The sequence below is a fragment of the Lutra lutra genome, chromosome 16, assembly GCF_902655055.1.
Source record: "Lutra lutra chromosome 16, mLutLut1.2, whole genome shotgun sequence".
Taxonomy (NCBI): Eukaryota; Metazoa; Chordata; class Mammalia; order Carnivora; family Mustelidae; genus Lutra; species Lutra lutra.
The window spans coordinates 58304878-58318265 of NC_062293.1; positions in this window are offsets into that span (position 1 = coordinate 58304878).

Here is a 13388-nt window from a genome sequence, read left to right on the forward strand (position 1 = left end):
GCTTCGGTGGCCTCTGGGCTAGGCGTGGGATTTTTTCCACTGCCCTTGCCATAGGGAGAGAGGCCATCAGCCAGTCTAGGTCCTGCTAGAGTCGCTTATACTTGCCAAGACTTTGTTCCCTCAACCCAGACCAGATGACTGAACCGGCCCACATTAGTGTTCTTCCTACTCTCTGTGTCATGTGGAAACTGTCCTCTCGTACTTTCGTGCTTCCTGCCTCTCCCCAGACCTCCATGCCGAAGCTCCCCATCAGGGCTCATGTCCCCACTTCCGAGAAGGCTACAGAAGTTGGGAGACCCAGAGATAGATGCTTTAGCAAATGTTCTCCATCTACCACTTTATCAGAACTAGTTTTATGTTGTGGGATAAAACCTGCTTTTCTGCAGCTCTCGGAGAAAAGGGACACTTTCTTCTGATATTTGTGAGATGCTGTTCCCAGTGGTTTTGTGAAGCCAAGCATCGGAGTGGCCTTAGCACTGAGAGAAGTGAGGGAAAGTGCCTGAGAACCTGACTTACACACTTGCTTCCCAATTATGTTGCAAGCTTTTTGGACATGAGGGCACCAGACCATTAAAGCATGGTTTGCCAAGGCCAAGTTCAATCACTGTGCAGGTCAATTACCTCTGCCCAGTTACCTTAACCTTTCCCAGTCCCATAGCTTTGGGTTGTAGTATTTGAAGGGGGAGGTTTTGAATTTGTTTTTAAATGTTATTTACAAACCTTCCCACTTGATTGTGGACATTTTACAGAAATCAGTTTAAAACCTGAGATACTTTTAAATATGAAAGAGAAAGAGTCCTTCCCAGGACTCTTGTTCCAAAAGTTAACCAATGGCAGAATCTGTTTGTCCCTGGAATCTTCTTCTGAATTTTGTCCAGAATCCTATCCCTTTGAATGTATTGAAACGTGTTTTCTCTTTTAGTTCCTGGTTCCTTTTATTGTTTTTATCTTGGCGCTAATCTTTGTTTACCCAGGTTCTGACATTTTTACCCCAGAATTAATTACCCCAGATGGTCTGCTCTCCTGTATTTTCCAAGCAAACAAAGTGGGCAGGAAATAAGAGTTTCCTGAGCAAATCGGCCTTCCGTTTTAGTATGAGACTTTGCCTTTCAGAAGCTTGCTTCTTTCATGTCTACTTCTATTTATAATTGATTAAAGATTTTTTTCATTTGGATCTAATTAGATTTTACCTTCTCCCAATTCACAAGTAGTCCTAATATTTTGCCTTTTGCTTCCCTGAGTCTCTTTCGTAGAATCCACTGTTCTGTTTAATGTCAACCGTGACATCCTTTTTGTTGACCAGCTCCTCGCTCAGACCAGCTTCTCCACATCTGGAACTTTGGCTTCAGATCTCTTCTATTCTTCTAGGCACTTCTAGGCACTTCCCTTGACAGACCGTGTGCGTTAGCAGCAGATGAGCTCTGAGGAGCCTTGCCTCTTGGCGTTTTGCACAGATGGGTCCCTCCTAACTTTGGTGAGTCATTTAGCAACCAGATGTTTGCTTTTCTCCCCTCTCCGCTCTACCTCGAGCCCAGAGTGTGCTGTGCCCTGAAGGAGAGCACCTTTCTTTCTGCCTTTCCGTGAGGCAGGAATCCTGGAAATGCCCCCCTTACGTGCAGGGACCCCACCAGGATCTTCCTTCCAAGAGTAACCCAGATCACCAGTAATAACCCAGTCGCAGAGCCCTCTACCTGAACTAGGGTTGGGCCAGGCTAGACACCTGAGGTCTGCCTCCTCTGTTATAGAAACTTTCTGTACCCGGAAGAGAGCCTCCACACCCCCAGTCCTCTGCCCCTCACTTCCATCCATTCAATGCCTACAGACAACTGCTGTGTGCCAGGCGTGCGCTTGTCTGTGGAGGCACCACCAAGCCGGGGATCATGGTAGCATACTACATGCTGACACAGGGACACGGCAGAGCCTTCTCAGCCGTATCAGGGGCTCTGTGAAGGCCCCGCACTAAGGCCACTGAGCAGAGTGCTGAAAGAGGGTCTGCGCCTCACCCTTGAACATGCCCCATCCTGCCTACTGTGTATCAGAGGACTTCTCGCAGGCGGGATCATCTGCAGAAAACCTGACCAGACGTCACCTTAACCCAGTGATCCAAATGAACACCTCCAGCATTTGTCCGACCCGACGTTTCTGCGACATTTATACCCAAAATGCATTACATGCGTCTAATTATAATGAAACCAGATAAACCCAGATTGAGGGCCATCCTACAGATAGCTGGCCTGTGCTCTTCAAAAAGGTCGAAGCTGGAAAAAACAAAGACTGAAGGAAATAAAAAAAAGACTAAGGAACTGCCCCAGGAAAAGTGGGCTAAAAAGACATGGCAACTGAACGTGGTGCACGATCCCGAACTTTATTTGTCGTAATGGATGTTGTTGGGACAGTTGGCAAATCTGAACATTGCCCGCAGACTGCAGTGTTGTTCCGTCAGTGTTAATGTCCTGATCTTGAGAGCTGTGCTACGATTATGTAGGAGTTTTTAGGAAATACACATGGGTGTATTCGAGGGTAAAGGAGCATTGAGTCTGTAATTTATTCTCAAATGGTAGGAGAGGGAGAAAAAAGTGGGGGGGGGGAGTATGTGGGGGGAAGGAGAGAGAGAGAGGCCAGGGGAGATAAAGCAAATGTAGTCATGGTAACATCTGGGGAAATCTGGGTGAAGCGTATAAAAGAATTATACTGTCCTTCCAACTTTTCTATAAGTCAGGAATGTCTAGAAAAAAATTTTTAGGGGACCCTGGGTGGTTCAGTTGGTTAATCATCCAACCCTCAGTCTCGCCCAGGTGGTGATCTCAGGGTTGCGGCATCGAGCCCTGTGTCGGGCTCTGCGCTCACCAGGGAGTCTGCTTGAGATTCTCTCTGTGTGTCCCTTCCCCCATGCATGTGCACTCCCTCTCTCTCTCTCAAATAGATGAATCTTTATTTTTTTTTTTTTTAGATTTTTAAAAAGATTTTATTATTTGACAGAGAGAGAGAAAGCAGAAGCAGGGGGAGGAGCAGAGGGAGAAAAAGAAACAGGCTCCCCACCGAGCAGGGAGCCCGATGAAGGACTCAATCCCAGGACCCTGAGATCATGACCTGAGCCAAAGGCAGACACTTAACGAACTAAGCCACCCAAGTACCCTCCATTTATTTTTCTTTTAAAGTGATCTCTACACCCAAGGTAGGGCTCGAACTCATGACCGTGAGGCCAAACATCGCACATTCAAGGACTGACCCAACCAGGAGCCCCTGCAGTGAGTCAATGTAGAAAATGATAACAAAGCTGCAGAGTATTCTTTAAGACATTAGATCAAAGATACAAAGACTGTGAATCCTAACCTATATCGAGGAAAAAGGGCCCCAAAGCAAGATGTATATACTTGTGTGGTAAAATCTTTCCATTATTTTTCTGTCAGGATTATTGTAAAAGTTTCTCTCGCACGGTGCCTGGCTGGCTCAGTCCCTGGAGCCCCAACTCCTGATCTCTGGGGTCATGAGTTCAACCTCCACCTTGGGCACAGAGATCACTTAAAAATAAAACCTTTCTTTCTTTCTTTTTTTTACGTTTCCTTAGTTATTCTGACGTCATACATGGATTGGTGTCCCTTACACAATATCGGCAGCTTCTTCAAGCCTTGCCATCTGATCGTCATCTGAACCGAGGTGGAAAGCCCCAGCTCCATGGGTTTGCGGCTGTCTCTGTAAGGGGGGGTGGCTTCGGCTTCACGGTCTCTGTCTTTCTCTAGAAGATTTTATTTATTTGACCGAGAGAGAGGGAGAGAGCGCGCGCCCACAAGCAGGGTCAGGGGCAGGCAGAGGGGGAAGCAGACTCCCCACAGAGCAGGGAGCCCGATGAGGGCCTCGATCCCAGGACCCACCGGAGCCCAAGGCAGACGCTGCACCCACTTAACCAACTCGGCCACCCAGGCGTCCCGTCACGTTACCATTCTCTTTCCCTTTCAGCCAAAGGGGTTGTACGATCAGGACAGTCTCCGCTCTGCTGAGGGAACGGAGACCCGAAAATCTTAAAATCCGCCAATCTGGTAACGACCACGCTAAACTCTCACTCATACCACATAGCGTAGTCTACACGGGCCCCATAACGAAATTCCACAGGCTGGGGGCTCACACGACAGAGACAGACGCGTATTTACTCAGCGCTGGAGGCTGGACGTCCAAGGTCAAGTTGCCGGGCAGCCGGGTCTCGGGCGGGAGCTCTCTTCTGGGTCAGCAGGCAGCGGCCTCCCAGCTCCGCCCTCACGAGACCTTTCTTCCTTGGTGCGCGTGCGCAGCAGCGGCGGAGCCAGGGAGGAGCTTTCCGCCATCTCTCCTTATGAAGACTTTAATCCTACCCCCTCAGCGCACCACTCCTGTGACCTCATTTAGTTTTAATTACTTCCCAAAGCCCCACCTCCAGATACAGCCACACTGGGGTTAGGGCTTCAGCATAAGAATTTGGGGAGAGGGTGACACAATTCAGTCCACAGCGCTGCGCGGAGATAGCTCTGCGTCTCCTCATTCTGGGGTCCAAGGAGACAGAGAAGCCACCATCTTGACTGAAACAGCGGCAATAAGAACGCTAGAGGAGCTCCCACAGGCAGTTAAAGGCTCTGAACGGGAAGTAGAAGTGTGTCTTGCAAGCTATTGGCCGGATTGAGTCACATGACCCCAACCAATCACAGGGGAGCCAGAGGGCGCCATTTTAGCATATCCCCAGAAGGCAAAGAGCTAGAGATTTGGGGGGAGCAGCGTTAATGGCCACTGCAGGAAAATAAATGGCTACTACTGAAGCCAGCAAACTCTTTGGCTTAAAGTCATATATATGAGATTGATTCGCAGCAACAGTATTCACAGTAGCCAAAGGGTGGAAACAGCCCACCTGTCCAACAACGGATAAGTGGATAAGCAAAACGAGATATACCCATACAAGGGAATCTTACTCAGCCTCTAGAAAAGTGGAATTCTTGTGGCGCTTGGCTGGCGCGGCGGGTTTAGCGTCTGACTCTTGATTTCAGCTCAGGTCGTGATATTGGGGTCATGATCTGAGGCCCCTGAGCCCAGGTTAGGCTCTGCACTCAGCTTGGAGTCCGCTTGTCCCTCTCCCTTCCCCTTCTGCCCGTCCCGCTGCTTGCCCTCTTTCCTTCCCTCTCTCTCCAATAAATAAAATCTTTTTTTAAAATGTGTATAGGGGCGCCTGGGTGGCTCAGTGGGTTAAGCGTCTGTCTTCAACTCAGGTCCTGATTTTGGGGTCATGAGATCGAGCCCCACATGGGGCTCCTTGCTCAGCGGGGAGCCTGCTTCTCCCTCTCCCACTCCCCCTGCTTGTGGTCGCTCTCTGTCAAATAAATAAAATATTTTTTTACATGTGTATATACACACACAATTCTACCTTTGAAACTAAATAATACACTATATTGAACTAAACTGAATCTAAATTTTAAAAAGTTTTTTAAATGAATATATACATAACAACAGAGCTTCAAAATGCTTAAGGCAAAAATTGAACCAAAGGGAGAAGCAAGTAAATGTACAATAATAACAAATTAATAAATAATAATAAATCTAGAGATTTTAACACCCTTCTCAAAAATTAATAGAACAAGTCATCTCCCACCCCTGAAAATCAGTACAGATACAGATTTAAACAACACCATCAACCAACTTGGCTTAACTGACACCTAAACAGAGCACCTGGGTGGCTCGGTCAGTTAAGCAGCTGCCTTCAGCTCAGGTCATGATCCCAGGGTCCTGAAATCCAGTCCCACATGGGGCTCCTTGCTCAGTGGGGAGCCCTCTGTTCGTGCTCTCTCTCTCTCAAATAAATAAATTATTATGTACTTATTAGTTATTTATTAATAATTATTCATTATTTATTTAATTTATTAATTAAAACTAGTTTTTTAAAATTGACACTTAAACAACACTGTACCCAGCAACCGCAGGATACACATTCTTTCTAAGTGCGCATGAACATTCATCAAAATAGACCATACACTGGGCCATAAAGCAAGTCTCAACAAATTTAAAAAGATTATTATCATACAAAGTATATTATTTGACCACGATGGTATTAAATTAGATATCAATAGTAAGACCTTGAGAACATGCCCCAGTATTTGAACATCAAACAACACACTTCTAAATAACCAATGGGTCAAAGGGAAAAAAAATCACAAGGGAAATTAGAAAACATTTTGTAATATAAACACAATATACCAAAATTTGTGGGATGCAGGGAAAGCAGTACTTAAAGAGAATTTATTGATTAATTCTTATAAGAAATTTATATTTAAATTTTTAACTCAAATTTTTAAAAAGGATGTAAAATCAATCATCTAAGCTTCTATTTTAAGAGGCTAGAAAAAGTAAGTAGTAAAAGGGGGAAAAAATAGCTGAACTTCTGGCCCAGACCGGTCTGGAATGGACAGATTTCTTATGCAGCTTAAACCCTGATCATTAAATATAAAACAAATACAAGAAGGTTCTGACGGATGGAGTCAAGACAGTCTGGCTAGGGATCTTGGATCCTAAGAACAACACTACAGTGAGCTTGCCAGGTTTTCTTTTTGCCCCAGAGTATCACAGACTGAGTGGTGGCCAAGCCAGCAACTTGGAAATGCCAATGGGAGCAAGCCAAAAGAGAGAGAAAGAGAGAGAGACAGTCTGCTCTCTTTAGCCAAAGGATCAGGAAAGAGGCAACCTAGCAAGACAGAAAACTTGTAGAAAATGCCTGCCTTATTCCAGCCAAACGCCATGGAGAAAACCATGGCTCTTTTGCCATTCTCCAGTAGAGGTTGAATAGGGGAGCCTGGACTTCCACCCTTAACAGGATCTTTTACCCTCCCTTCCCCCCTCCAGCAGAGGTGGTAACAGACAAGACCTAGTGGGCAACCGAGATGTTCATTTTGGCCAGGTGGTAACAACCCCCCACCCCATACACACAGTAAGAACAGAGACCACATGGGCATCCTGGACTTCCACCCCACCCCCCTGGTAATGACATGGATCTTCTCCTCTGTCAGAGGAGGCTGAGTGGGAAGCTGGAACTTTCACTATCAAAAGTGGTCCCAAAAAAAAGGCCCCCACCTTACCCCAAATAGAAGCCACCTGTAGAGCAATATCAAGGCACCCTTCCCCTTCCCACCTAGGGAAGCCTAGTGGGGAACCTGAAATCCCACCTTTGACCAGCAGTAATGAAGTACCCTTCTCCCTGTCCAAAATAGGCAGGAGTGGAGAAGTGGAGAACCAGGACCTTTACTCCCACCACGCTCTAGCAAGGAAACATTCCTTTTCTCCATGGCACAATGTCAGAGAGGGACTGCGAAAACAGATTTAAATACTATCCAGAGTCTTATGATGTAATTTTTAAAAATGTCCAGGATACAATACAAAATCCTGCAGCATACCCGGAAATCTCAAGTTGAATGAGAAAAAATACCCAGCAGATGACAACACTGAGATGACACAGCCCTTGGGATTGGGATTTTCCAATAAGGATTTTAAGGAGCATCACAAACATGCTTCAACAAGCAATTAGAAACATGCTTGAAACAAATGAAAAAATAGGTCTCTGCAAAGAAATAGAAAATATATAGAATGACTAAATGGAAATTTTAGAACTGAAAAATGCAATAACTGAAATGAAAACTCAGAGGATGAACTGAATAGCAGGCCCAGATGGTGTTACTGGTATTACTGGTGTTACTGGTTACTGGTCAAGGTTCAACCAACAAAGCAGAACCACTAAGGGATTTATTTTTTGTAGGTGGGGAGTCAGTTAAATACTCTATGTAAGACTGATGTTTCTGTGCCTAATTCTGGAACCTGAAGTTGTTAGAGTAGGCAGTTGGGAAGGAAATATGTGAAAGTGAGTTCAAGAACTAAACTAGAACCTACAAGGCTGAGACAAGACTCCTGAGGATGGGCTCATACCTGTGCTGGTCTCCTACTGCCTCCAAGCCTCCAACTTTGACAGTGGGAGGGCCCTGTATATCACCATGGAGTTGAACAGAACCTTGGCTCAGGAACTGGAGAGGTGGAAGGAGAATTTGGCAGGAATTGGAAGAACTTCGGGTCTGGGGGCTGCCCCAAGCCATCTAGGTTACCCAGCAAATAGGCAGTAATGTACATGGGCTGAAATAGTGCCTTGTCATTTCCAATCATGCTGTCCTGTTATAAGTTTAATGGTATTATGTCCACAAATCCTTTAATACTGCCCCTTCAAGAAGGGCTTAATTCACCTCTTCTTGAGTTTGGGCTGGGACTTAGTGACTCTCTTCTAACAAACAGAATGCAGTGGAAGTGATAATGTATGACTTTTGACACTACATCATTAAAGATTGCAGCTCTCTCCTCTTTCTTGTAGATTTTTTTGCTCTTGAATGTTCCACTTGCTATGTCATGAGAACTCTTAAACATTCCTTGGGTCCACGTGGCAAGATATTTAGACCTCCAGCAAACAGTCCTATATGGGTGAGTCTCCTAGAAGGGAGACAGGTGTAGCTCCCGCCAATACTTTGACTGCAAATTCATGAGGGATGCTGAGCTGCAGTGCCCACATTCTGTCCCTTAATCTTCGCCTGGAAGCCATGTTTGTCCAATGGAGTCAATCTCAGTAAGAATCTCAAGAGGCCACAGAGTGTTTCACAGAATAAGGTTGACAGACATGTGGTCTGCGGCACAGTCTGCAAATGATAGAGACAATACAAAAAGAAAAGAGAGGGCTTTGGACCCCAAAATTCTACCAGCAGAATGTAGGCTGAGAAAATTATACAGCTACAAACACAGGCTGCCTTTTGTGGAAAGGAAGCATGATTCAGAAGGTAGTGCTCAATGCCTCACAGGTGGAGCTCTGGAGAACATACAAATGGCCAAAAGGCACAGGAGACACGTCTTGGGGAAATGTGTTAGGAAAATCCAAATCAAAACCACAATGAGATACCACTTGCCATTGACTAAAATGGCAAGAATCCAAAAGATAAACAATAAAAGTGTTGGCCAGGATGTGGAGAGTTTGGAACACTTACATGTTACTGGTGGGAAGGTAAAGTGGCACAGCTGCTTTGAGAAACAACCTGGCAGTTCCCCCAAGAAGTTTAACATAGAGCTACCATGTGATCCAGTGAGTCCATGCCTAGTTAAACACCCTGGAGAATTGAAAACGTATGTATGAAAACTCAGACAGAAATCTTTACAACAGGGGCGCCTGGGTGGCTCAGTAGGTTAAAGCTTCTGCCTTCAGCTCGGGTCATGATCCCAGGGTCCTGGGATCGAGCCCCACATCAGGCTCTCTGCACTGCAGGGAGCCTGCTTTCTCCTCTCTCTCTCTGCCTGCCTCTCTGCCTACTTGTGATCTCTGTCTGTCAAATAAATAAATAAAATCTTTTAAAAAGAAAGAAAGAAAGAAAGAAAGAAAGAAAGAAAGAAAGAAAGAAAGAAAGAAATCTTCACAACAGCATTATTCATAATGGCCCAAGGGTGGATGCGACCCCAATGTCCATGAACTTACCAATGGATTTTTTAAATATGACATATCCATACAATGAGATACTATTCAGTGCTGATACGTTTTACAACAGGAATGAACCTTGAAAACATGATGCTAAGAAAAGAAGCCAGGCACAAAAAACTGTATTGATATGATGCCATTTATATGAAATGTCCAAAAAAAGCAAATGCATAGAAAGAAAGTGAACTAGTAGTTTCCAAGGGCTGAAGGCAATGGGGGGATGGGGAATAATTAGAGAAGTGAAGTGTTCTGGAATTGGACAGTGGTGATGATTGCACATTGTGCATATACCAGAACGTCTGAATTATGTACTTTAAAATGGTAATTTTTTAAAAAAGATTTTATTTATTTGACAGACAGAGATCACAAGTAGGCGGAGAGGCAGGTAGAGAGAGAGAGGAGGAAGCAGGCTCCCTGCTGATAAGAGAGCCCAATGTGGGGCTCGATCCCAGGACCCTAGGAACATGACCTGAGCCAAAGGCAGAGGCTTTAACCCACTGAGCCACCCAGGCGCCCCTAAAATGGTAAATTTTATCACATATGCATTATATCTAAAACAACAACAACAACAGCCATGGAAACTTACACCTGGACAGAAATAGGACTGAATCTTTTATTTTTTTATTTATTTGACAAAGAGAGACACAAGAGAGGAAACACAATCATTGGGAGTGGGAGAGGAAGAAGCAGGCTTCTCACCAAGCAGGGAGCCCAATGTGGGGCTCGATCCCAGGACCCTGGGATCATAACCTGAGCCCAAGGAAGACGCTTAATGACTGAGTCACTCAGGTGCACCAGGACTGAATCAAGGAAATTTCAACATCTTCCCAGCTGGATTTCAAAACTGCTATGGACCAGTGACCCCTGTGTGTCTCTCATTCCTCCCCCACCCCAGCTGTTGTTATTGAATTATAATTAACATACAGTGTTATATCAGTTTCAAGTGTACAACATGATTTGACAATTCTCTACATTACTCAGTGTTCATTATACATCACTGTGGCCCTTTTTAAGCAGTAACGTCTGTAATGATTATCCCTTGACTGTCCCGCTGTTGTTTTCTGGATATGTGGGGAGATGGTCATGTGTCTCTATAGTTCACAGACATTCAAAGTGAGAACAACTGTGCTTCAGGCATTACATACAAAGTCTCATCTTGCATCTGGACCTAATTTAGGTGATATATGAGTTTGCTAAGGCTGCGGTAACAACGTACCATAGACTAGGCAGTTCAAGCAACAGAAATTTATTTTCTCACAGTTCTAGAGGCTAGAAGTCCAAGATCAAGTGTAATAGGTTTGGTTCCTTCTGAAAACTCTCTTACCTGGCTTGCAGTTGAACACCTTTTCGCAGGGTCCTTCCTGTGGACATGCAATCAGGTGCACCAGTGTGGTGAGGCTGGATCCTGCCACAAGCTCCCCTTCTTGCCCTCCCCTGACTATAACCTAGTAACTTTAAAAGCACTAATGAAACTCCCTCATACATTTGCCTGTGTGCTCCACCCTGACCCAAATAAAGACACTTGGCTATGGGTCCTCACTCTGTCAGCTCCCCATCTGCATGATTGAGCCTACTCTCTGGGCAGCCCTCCTATGTGGCCTCCATGTGGAATATCATGTCTCCCTCTTCTAGGATCCGTGGATGTAATGAATCCTTCACTTCCATACACCTCTCTGAGTGCAAATTCCACAGTCTTATTGGAGAAATCCTTAAAGACCCCATGAGGACTTAGTTCCTCACAACACAGTAGAATTTTGAACTTTTAGCTGATTGATGCTCTGCTGGGAGGGGGATTTTCAGGGCCTTGAGAGAAGTGTATGTGTGTTGCAAGGGGAGGAATGTAAATAATTTGTGACCAGAAGGTTGAATATGGTGGTTTTAATGTAATCTACAGATTCTTGATACGTTTCCCCTCCAGAGGTGAAACTTAATTCCCTTCCTCTTGAGTGTGGGGTGAACTTAATGACTGGTTTCCGACAAGTAGAATGTGGTGAAAGTAAAAGTATTTCTTCCAAGACTATGTCGTAAAGGACACTAGTGCTTCTCCTCTTCCTCCACCTCTTCCTCCTTCCTTGCTCTTAGATCGCTCACTTTGGGGGGGTGGCATTATCTTCAACAACCTAACAGTCCATGAAGAGGACCTTGTGGCGAGGAACTGCCAACAGTCATAGCAATGAAAGTAGGTCCTCCAGCCCCAGTCAAGCCTGCAGATGACTCTAGCCCCAGCTGACATCTTGACTATGACCTCATGAGAGACCCTGAGCAAGAACCATTCAGCTAAGCTCTTCCAGGATTCCTGATCCCAGAAACTATGTGAGATAATGTAATGTTTATTATTTTAAGCCATTAATTTTGGGATAATTTGCTATCCAACAGTAGATAATATACTAAGTCTTTATCAAAAGAGAGAAACTATAGACTGGAAGTATAGCGCCCTTTATTTATTTATGCTACCTGCCTAGCTTCTGTAGGCATTTGAGTTTATGACTTCTTCCAAATTACAAATTCCCTTTCTCCAAATATATATCTCTATATATCTATATATAGATATAGATAGATCTACCTATAGATATAGATAAATAGATATAGATAGATAGATATCTGAGGTCATGACATCCCTCTGTTTGATGTCCCTTCCCCAAGGATGATTAATTCAATAAGTCCCTCAATAGATCCTTGCTACCAAGGAGAAGGAGCATAAGGGGGACCATGAGTAGGGATTTGTGGAATGCCTGTTCTGCCCAAATTTCAAGCCATTGTATCCGATTCTTTGCTCAGAATGTTTGCTTGGAGCTAAGTTAGGAATCCCACTACTGCTGGTCAGGTCTGATAAAAATAAGAATTTTAAAGGAGCCCCAACACCAAAGAGAAATTGTTCATATAGATTAGGTTGAACTCTGAAGTTGCTGGCATTTAACTGCTACAACAGCAGTATCATGTGGTTCAACCTAATAATGTAGTTTCAACATATCCAGTCCATTTATGAGTTGTCCCTTTCCTCCCTAGCTGGCTGGCATGTGCAGAGCTATGACAAAGATCAGTTATGGCTGCTCTCTTGGAGGCCAGACTTTCTGGGCAGGATGTCTGAATCCCAATAGTCATCACCAGTCGGTGTTGCACCTGTTCATGAGACTCAGGTTATAACCCAAAGGTGCAGTCTGTGTCTTGAGCTTAGGGCCCGACTCTAATGTTTTTCTTCTTGTCATGTTTTAGTCCTGCTGTTACAGGATGGAGAACAAGGGAGGCTTAGGAGGGGAGCGGTAGCAACCAGGGAGTCGTGGAGGTGGTAAGGATGGTGGAGGTGAAGTGGTGGTGGAGGTAGTGGTCAAGGTGAAGTTGTGATGGAGGTGAAGGCGGAGATGGTGGTACCCAGGCACAGGGCTCTAGGACTTCTCCATCACCTGATCTGGACACAGAAGGTGGGATGGCTGCCCCATGCACACAGTACAGCTACACCCCCGATGACCTGCCTCTTTGGGTCAGTTTGCTCTTGAATTGTTCACTCTGAATAAACCAACTAGTACATAAATTATCTCTCCCTCCTGGTCACTCCCCTCAACCCACTAAACATGTCAGAATAGTGGGGACAAAGTTGAAAGAGGCTTAGCTCCTGAGAGGAGTTTCACCTGTGTCCAAGTGCGCTACAGGAGAAATTGGGCAATTCTGGGAACCCAAGGGTGCCAAAAGGCTCCTACACAGGAACGATTGGGAAGCAAAGTTGTTCTTTCTCCCTTCCTCTCCTTCAAGTTGTCGTCTTATCTCAACAATGACCAGACATGGTAACAAGAGACCGTTTATTCCACATTGCCCAAGCTATAAGCAAATAGGAACAAGAAGGAAAAATACTATCCTCCCTCTTTAACTCCTTGCAGTGATGGAGGCCAGG